This window comes from Coptis chinensis, chromosome 4 (genome assembly GCF_015680905.1).
Source record: "Coptis chinensis isolate HL-2020 chromosome 4, ASM1568090v1, whole genome shotgun sequence".
Lineage (NCBI taxonomy): Eukaryota > Viridiplantae > Streptophyta > Magnoliopsida > Ranunculales > Ranunculaceae > Coptis > Coptis chinensis.
The window spans coordinates 7604207-7612710 of record NC_141459.1 but is presented as its reverse complement, the minus strand read 5'-3'; the positions used below and the strand labels follow the sequence as shown (position 1 = coordinate 7612710).

The 8504-nt window shown below is 33.0% G+C and overlaps 1 long non-coding RNA gene across 1 annotated transcript; it reads right to left on the bottom strand.

The window, feature by feature from the left end:
• Positions 1–6035: 6035 nt before the first annotated feature.
• On the bottom strand, positions 6036–6788 carry LOC147501602 (uncharacterized). Its single transcript, XR_015219839.1, has 3 exons — positions 6464–6788; positions 6243–6323; positions 6036–6125 (listed from the first exon to the last, which is right to left on the bottom strand). It is a non-coding gene; the product is annotated as an uncharacterized LOC147501602 (long non-coding RNA).
• Between the last annotated feature and the right edge of the window lie 1716 nt (positions 6789–8504).

Below are 8504 nucleotides of genomic sequence, written 5' to 3'. Positions count from 1 at the left end.
CATGGATAGTAACGATAATCTTGGCGTTAATAAAGATAAGGAGTATTGCTATATGATACTTAGAGTTTGATCTTAGAGATCGATTTATATATTTAAACTTTTGAGAATTGATGCCAGTTTAAACTCAAATTACATGTCTGCCTTTCACTGTTGTATAAATGTTTGATATAGCTATTTCTAGTTAAGTTGGCTTTACATATGTTAGTATAACTACAATACCTACAAGAGCTAATCTTTCATTATGTGTAGGGACTTCTACAAATGGCACATATTCAACATCATTGCATTGCAGATATTGACTCGACTGATAGAGAGTGGAAAATAATGGCTAGTCACTAGATTATGGCAAGTAGTTGACTATACTACAGATGAAGTAAAGAGTCTAGACATGCTGCTTATTGACGAACATGTACGTATAGTTGCGTAACCTTCTATTTTTTTTTACTCACTATATATAACATTGTCTGCACTTTTCTCAGGGACACCAAATACATGCAAGAGTTGATAAATCATTGATGAACAAGTTCAAACGCAACATAGTTGAGAACGAGATTTACTCTCTAGATCGATTTTCTTTGTTAAAAAACGACAAGAGATATAATCTCATACCTGGAAAGTATATTATTTGTTTCAACTGGTACACCAGCGTAAAACCACTTAAAATCAAATTTATGAACTTTCCAGAACATGCATTTTCATTTATCAGTTTCGATCAAATACCATCAAAGATTGACAACAAAAATCTTTCAGGTAAATATCTATAAAAAAAAATATTTTAATAACTATATCCAGCATCATTCTAATGTTTTATCCTTTTCTCTTTTCTTACGAGTGGAATAAGCTAAAGAATATAGTGAAAAAAAAATGGACATAAAACTGTTGTAAGAGTGATTAAACTCCAAGATGAGGAGTAAGTGATTTCATTCCAATCAAATAAAAAACTTTCTATATATCTCTCTTGCATCTCCCATGTGCTACTTAATTGTTATTTCATTATATAGCGGATATGTATTGAAAATCACATTGTGGAGCAACTCGGCAACGCAATTCGATGATGATGCATTCAAAGATAATTTTAACCCATCAATTTTAATAGTGACTTCTACAAGCGTTAGATATGATGGTATGTTTGTTCAGATCAAACTCAACATTTGTATTGATCAATTTATATCATATTTTATTATTGTTTAACTTATCCAAATCCAAACATGCTACAGATGAACATCATGAATATGTTTTGTCGTCTACGACTGCAACAAAGCTATATCTAAATTTGCAAATTTCACAAGTTACGAACATCATAAACAGGTACTCTTCCTGATGTTCTTGACATAAATTATATATATTGAATGCATATGCTTTTGGTTCTACCATATATGCCTGTGCTCGATTAATATATTACTTTTTCTTTATTCTAATAATTGTTTATTTAGCAATATACATGAGAAGTGGGATGCTCTTTGCAGGAGAATAATGCAGGTATAGGTTGTTCTCAGAGAAAAACTAACTTGATCAGTGATATAATTAATGATCTTCTCTAAGTATTTGAACCCTATCGGCTTTATTTAGTTGCCTAAACACATGAGATTAGCACAATTTGCATAACTTGCATCATTGCATTTTTATTCATCTCAGGGAAGCCAATAGACTCACATCCTACAGAATTCGACTCATTGCAACCTTTCCATTTATAATTATATAAATAGGAAAAATGGTCTGACTTGCGATTTCCAAATAGGAAAGCTCTTGGTGCTCTAAGTTCACTCCACTCTTTCAACTATAATTGGAGCTATTTTTCTCTGTTTCATTACAAAATTTTCCATGCGCATAAACTTCAATAGCAATTTAGTTAGAGATGCCTTGGGCACATACTACACCTATGTAATATTCAACTTACTGTTCAAATTTCAAATTCAAGTACGATACTTATAATCCTCAACTATACTCCATTTACTATCAAGACAATTTCATTTCTCTCACCATCCGATTACCACTCAAAGTAAATTTCTATTGCAAGGGCCTCTTCAACCACCATCAAGTATCGCTCCACAACCGTTGTCCCAAAACAAAAAAACACTATCAGATGTAATTGCCTCAGCTAATGATGCTTCATCACAGGTACGTCATTCAAGGTATATTAATCTATAACTTTTATTTCTTACATATTCCATGTCCCGTTTAACAACCCATCATTACAGCAAAACCATTTCACCTGTGAGGCAATTATTTCCAAAATACTTCATGACAAGGGATGGACTTACAATGCATGTCCACATTCAGATTGTCTGAAAGTAGTTAATAACACCAGTAATGGTTACAGTTGCACAAACCACGGCATTGTATCACCAGAACAAAGGTAAATTATAACTTTTTTAACTACTTTATTTATATGTTATAATTAATCTAATATTGTGTAGGTACCAACTACGAATGGAGATAAAAGGCGAAACGTCTACCGCAAGAGTTGTAACATTTCGAGATGAAGCAATGACACTCCTACAAAAAACTGAAAAAGAACTGGCCCACATTGAATCACAGGTGCAAATATATATATATATATATATATATATGTGTGTGTGTGTGTGTGTGTGTGTGTGTGTGTGTGTGTGTGTGTGTGTGTCTTACTTTGAGCACATACATCCAATTGCATTTTAAATTGTGCACATTCAATATTTCCAGGAGAATGGTACAGATATTATACTACAACTGTTCCAAAATTTGGTAGGATATAAGGCCATGTTTCGTATAAAAATAACAAATTTCAACAGGCAACACAAAAATAGCTTCTTCACCCATTCAAAGGTCTCTCCAATCATAAATGATTCAACAAGTAATGTAGCACCAAATCTGAATGAAAATGTAAGTGCAACACCTTTACAATTTGAATTGGTTACTATAAACTTTTGTCATCTCTATCATGTATATTCATACAAATCTCTTTTTCCTTTGGCAGTGAATACATCTGCTATGCTGAATGCTTTAACAAAGAACTTAACTGTAAGACCCGGAAATCCACTTGGCTTCACATAATTAGCTTCTGTCCATATCGTTCTTTTCTTCTTTAATTTGTAATGTTTCAACTAATTTTGACATGTACAGATGATGATTTTGGTTTTAAAGTATATAATCAATCAACTTTTTTGGCATTTCTTCGACCTTTATCTTTAATTATGATCTTTATCTTTAATTATGGCTTTGTACCCTATTTTTCTTCAATGCAGGTGCAATCTATTCTTCTGCATTTCTTTCATTTAATTATTTCACAGCAATGTATATATTACCAGGTTCTCAACTCCCTTAACTGATCTTCACGCCCCATACAGGACTTGGTTTAACGTGCAACGCACGTGCATAATGCTAGTGGAAGATAATAGATACTCTTGATCACGGACCAAAATATTGCCAATATTTATGAGATATCACCGATATAATATTGGTTTTTGAGGTACGCCAATATGAATATATTGTGATATTTCATATAGATATATTAACACATTTTGTATTTGATATATATCAGATTTTTTATATATCGACCGATATATATAATACAGATCATTGACTTTGACCAAATTTTTATTAATATATCAATAATATTTCAATATAATTGACTATATTTCTGATATATCGACATACAAAATAAAATTTTGATCGGTTAAATATATGTATATATATACACGGATTGGCTAGAGTGCCACTCTAATACCGCCACTCTTATCTCACACTTCTCCTCAGCCGTCCGATCCCACCTCAAGATCTGATGATCTAATTCACTCAAAAAATCTGATATTTCAAAATTTCGCGTTATTTCAAAATCCAAAAAACGAAATAAACCAAAACGCGAAATTGGGTGAACTCTCTCTCTCTCTCTCGGCTTCTTCTTCTCCACTCCCAACCAAGCTTCTGGATTAAGGTTTGATTTTCGTTTAATTAGTTTGGGTTTTGTTTAATGTCGTATTCTTCAATAATATTTGATAAATCTTCATCAGTAACAACTTAATTAAAATCATTGCATCTGTTTTAATAAATTTTTGAATATGCTATATGATAAATTTTCGTTTTTAGGACTACTTGATAAAATCATTGCATCTATTTTGATAAATATTTGATAAATTTTCGTTTTTAGGACTACTTGATAAAATTATTGCATCCATTTTGTAATTTACTGTATAAAGCACTGTATAAACCATTTCATCCCTTGCTATTCTTCCATCCGTTCCATTTTGTTGTTGGCTAGATAGTTTTAATTTACCTTTAGTTCATGCTGAAAATTGAAATCCATAACTCCCCATGGTCTGTACTCATCCCTATATAATGTCTCCTGGTGATGGCATGTATCAGAAGTTAATCCCAAAAAAAGTATTGCGTTTTGAACTCTGTCAGAGTTTTGAACGAGCATATTCGGTGAACTCTGTCAGAGTTTTGAACTAGCATATTCGGTGAACTCTGTCAGAGTTTTGAACTAGCATATTCGGTGAACTCTATCAGAGTTTTAACTAGCATTTTCGGTGAACTCTGTCAGAGTTTTGAACTAGAATATTCATTGTGGCTTGCATCCATTATTGTATTTAGTATCGGTGAACTCTGTCAGAGTTTTGAACTAGCATATTCGGTGAACTCTGTCAGAGTTTTGAACTAGCATATTGAACTCTGTCAGAGTTTTGAACTAGAATATTCATTGTGCCTTGCATCCATTATTGTATTTAGTATATGTCCACATTGTGTGATCTGTGAATTATTGTATATGTCCACATTATGTGATCTGTGGAGGTAGCGGGAGAGTGGACTGCCGATACTGTCAAGGCAAATGTCAGTTCTGTTTTTTTTCCTGCACATTCACAAGGCTGCTTGGCAGCTTCTCAGCCAGTTCTTCTACACTTTGAAGATTTTAGTTTTGAAGATTGCAATTCTGATAGATTGCAGCTTTGAAGATTGTAGTTTGAGACTGAGTTATTTGTTTATGTGTTGATGTCACCTCAGTGCTGCAAGAGCTTTTGTACACTAAAATAGATGGTATAATATCTGCTCTTCTCGAATGTTATAGAGGCTTTTCCTTTTTGCCTTTTTTTGTGACAATAATTATGTAACGAAACTCAATGACATGTTTCTCCTGTAGACTTAAACAACAATGAGCTGGTAGTGTATGAGATTTTGATCAATTTTGTGGTTAGGATGTTGTTTTAAAGTTCTTTTTTTCAAGTTATTTCTTGGCAGGTCATACTTTAAAATTTTGGTTCTGCTGCAGTTAGGTAAAATATGCTTTAACGAGGTACTCGCAAAAAAAAACAATGAAATCCCACCTGCTTGGGTCTTCATTAGTGCTTTTTTGGTGCTTCATTGACATTAAGCAGCAACATCCTTTTGTTTTTTAAGTTGATGTGGTGAAAAAATAGTAGTTCTAACTCTACAATTTCTAACTTCTGAGCAGGTAGCCAGCTCGAGACTTTGTGCAAACTTTGTCGAGTGCTGACTTGATTGTGACAATATGCCTCGTTGTCTCTGTAGTCAAGAGCATACATTTACCTTTTTAAATACACATTGTTGGAAGATTTTTAAATTTTGTCACCATTTTGTCATGTTGAACAAAGAACAATCAACACAATTCATTTAAAAGCAATTTGATACATCATACAGACATAGAGTTGTGATCCAATTGAAACTGAAAATCCCATTTTGCGTTACTGGTTTAACCATTTTCTTGGTTATACATATTTGTCTTCAACTTTTCATTATCTCCAAAAAAAAAAAATTATAACCTAGCTACGTGGAACAAAGAAATATATTTGTCGAATCTGCAAGTTCAAAGAATTCACTCCCTTAATCGCATCCGGCTTTCAGTTTTGAACAGCCGAATTACATAGACTATCCACACAAGATACTAATGATGCTGATCCAGAGCTTTGAGGATTATAAAACTCGAGCTGGATCTGCAACACACAAAATACACTTTCATTAATACCAACAACAATAACACAATAAAATTGGAAAAAAAAAAATTGAGGTTAATGGAAAGAAAACTTAACACCAAGTCCACTTACTTTCTCTTGCATAAAATGTTTATGAGAGAATTCCGAAGTTCATATCTAGGAGAGCAAGCAGATGGAAGTTCAACAGAATATACCGAAGATCTACCCACAAGTTGTCATAGTAATAAGTAAAACTTAGACAAAATTGAGTTTCCATAAACCTTTCATTCTCTGAATATATATACATGCCGATCTGCAAAACCATATTAAAGTGCAAACCTCATCCAAGTTGATCTGGAATAGTTGTGCAAAGTCTTCAAACATTACTGGAGAAAGTCCTTCCAATTTTGCCTTTACTTCCTAGGAAAGAGAAAATAAAACTCAATTACTGTACAAGTCAAAAACGGCAATTAAATGGCAATCTCCTTAATGATCAAGTTGGAAAATAAGCCTAGACTCATCCTAAAAAAAAAAGTAATAGTAAGAGCTGCTTTACTTACCAATCCAGTGATCCTTGAATTTTCCAATAGTTCATTAGCAATTATATCCAGGATATACCTGTTTTTGCTTTAGACTATTCATTGCAAGCTCTTTTGTCTCCTCAATGTACTGTAACATAAACCAACTCTCAAATAGAAGGTGATGTACCTTGTATTTGATCAATTCGCCATCAGGATTATCTGGTTGATCCATTAATCCAACTCTCTTTACCAAAGCTGAAAGCCCCAACCTCAAATTTCTAGGGCTTATTACCATTTCTCTAGCAATCTGTGAAAGATTCAATGAGGATTTGAAGCATGTTAACATCAATAATCATTATCCACGATTAAACAATAAATCCTTGAGGAAAAGGACAGATGCTTTCAATAGTAAGTCTAACACTGAAATAACAATATAAAGAACAAACCCTTTTGATGTTTGGAGTTCACCGAATATGCTAGTTCAAAACTTTGACAGAGTTCACCGAATATGTTAGTTCAAAACTCTGATAGAGTTCACCAAATATTCTAGTTCAAAACTCTGACAGAGTTCACCGAATATGCTAGTTCAAAACTCTGACATAGTTCACCAAATATGTTAGTTCACCAAACTCTGACAGAGTTCAAAACTCTAACAGAGTTCACCAAATATGCTAGTTCCAAACTGATAATCTAGCAGTTTACTCATTATTGTTACCAAATAATGATTCCATTTCAGCATCGATGACCATATAGAAAAATTGAACACAATAATGAATAAACTGCACTGTAAGAATCTTTACAACTTTTCAAGAAGTTAGGTACATTAGAAATTTAGAACGGGCTGATTGTTGGGAAAGTTGAATCTGCCGTAAGCAAATCCCAATCATATAACCTACTACAAAATTGTCTACTTATAGTTAACTTTTTCACTAACTCTTAAATAAGCTAACAAAACTCTGTAAATCTTTTTTAAAATAAGAAGTTGAAGTTATAAAGAGCTTTATGATCAGCCAAAATTGCCACTAAACCTCTTCAAGATGTGCAAGAGGCCAGTGCAAGGGATGAGAATAAATCACTATGTTTAAAGCTAAACTAAAGTTGATATATTTAGTTTCATTAAAAATATAAATTGTTCAATCGAATTAAACAAAACCCAAACGAATTAAACGAAAATCAAACGAATTAAACAAATTAAATAATGAAAGTGTTTGATACCTTAATTAAACAATTATTAATCGTCTGATTGAAGAGAGAGAGAGAGTTCCAGAAGCTTGGTTGCTGGAGTGGAGAAGAAGAAGACCGAGAGAGAGAGTTCTCCAATTTCGCGTTTTTGGCTTATTTCGTTTTTTCAATTTTGAAATATTATGAAATTTTGAAATATCAGATTTTTTGAGTGAATTAGATCATCAGATCTTGAAGTGAGATCGGATGGTTGAGGAGAAGTGTGAGATAAGAGTGGCAGTATTAGAGTGGCACTCTAGCCAAATATATATATATATATATATATATATATATATATATATATATATATATATTTTCGAAGATACAACAACAGAACAGATTTTACAATGAATATAGGCCTTACAACACATCAAATCCTAGGGTCCTCAAGAGAGTTCACGTGCTCAACTACGGCTCAAGCCATTTTGACCAATATATTTGTCACGGTCTTTCTCTCCCCTTTCAACGTGTTTCTCTCTCTCCCGTCTCTTTTTCTTCTTCATAACATCCTCCTCTTAAAATAAAATTAAAAAAAAAAAAGGGCAAGAACAAAGTAGACAACAAAGAAGTCAACAGGAGGGAAGACACCAAGGAAGCAGCTTGGAACAAAGGCGTAAAAGAAAATTAAATCGGCACCAAAGAAAACAAGGAGTGAAGGCCTTTTAATCAGGAAATATCATAAGAGTATTAAGCTTTTTAATCAGGAAGCTTCTGTTCTAACGTCTAGTCCGTGACCGTTAAATCGCTCAAGATTTCAAGACTGGTATTTAGAAAGAAGATTTTTCTCTTAAAATTTTGTTGTTGGGATGAGACTTTGTAAAAGTAAAGTAAATTTTTCCCGTACAGTACTTGTGTGAGC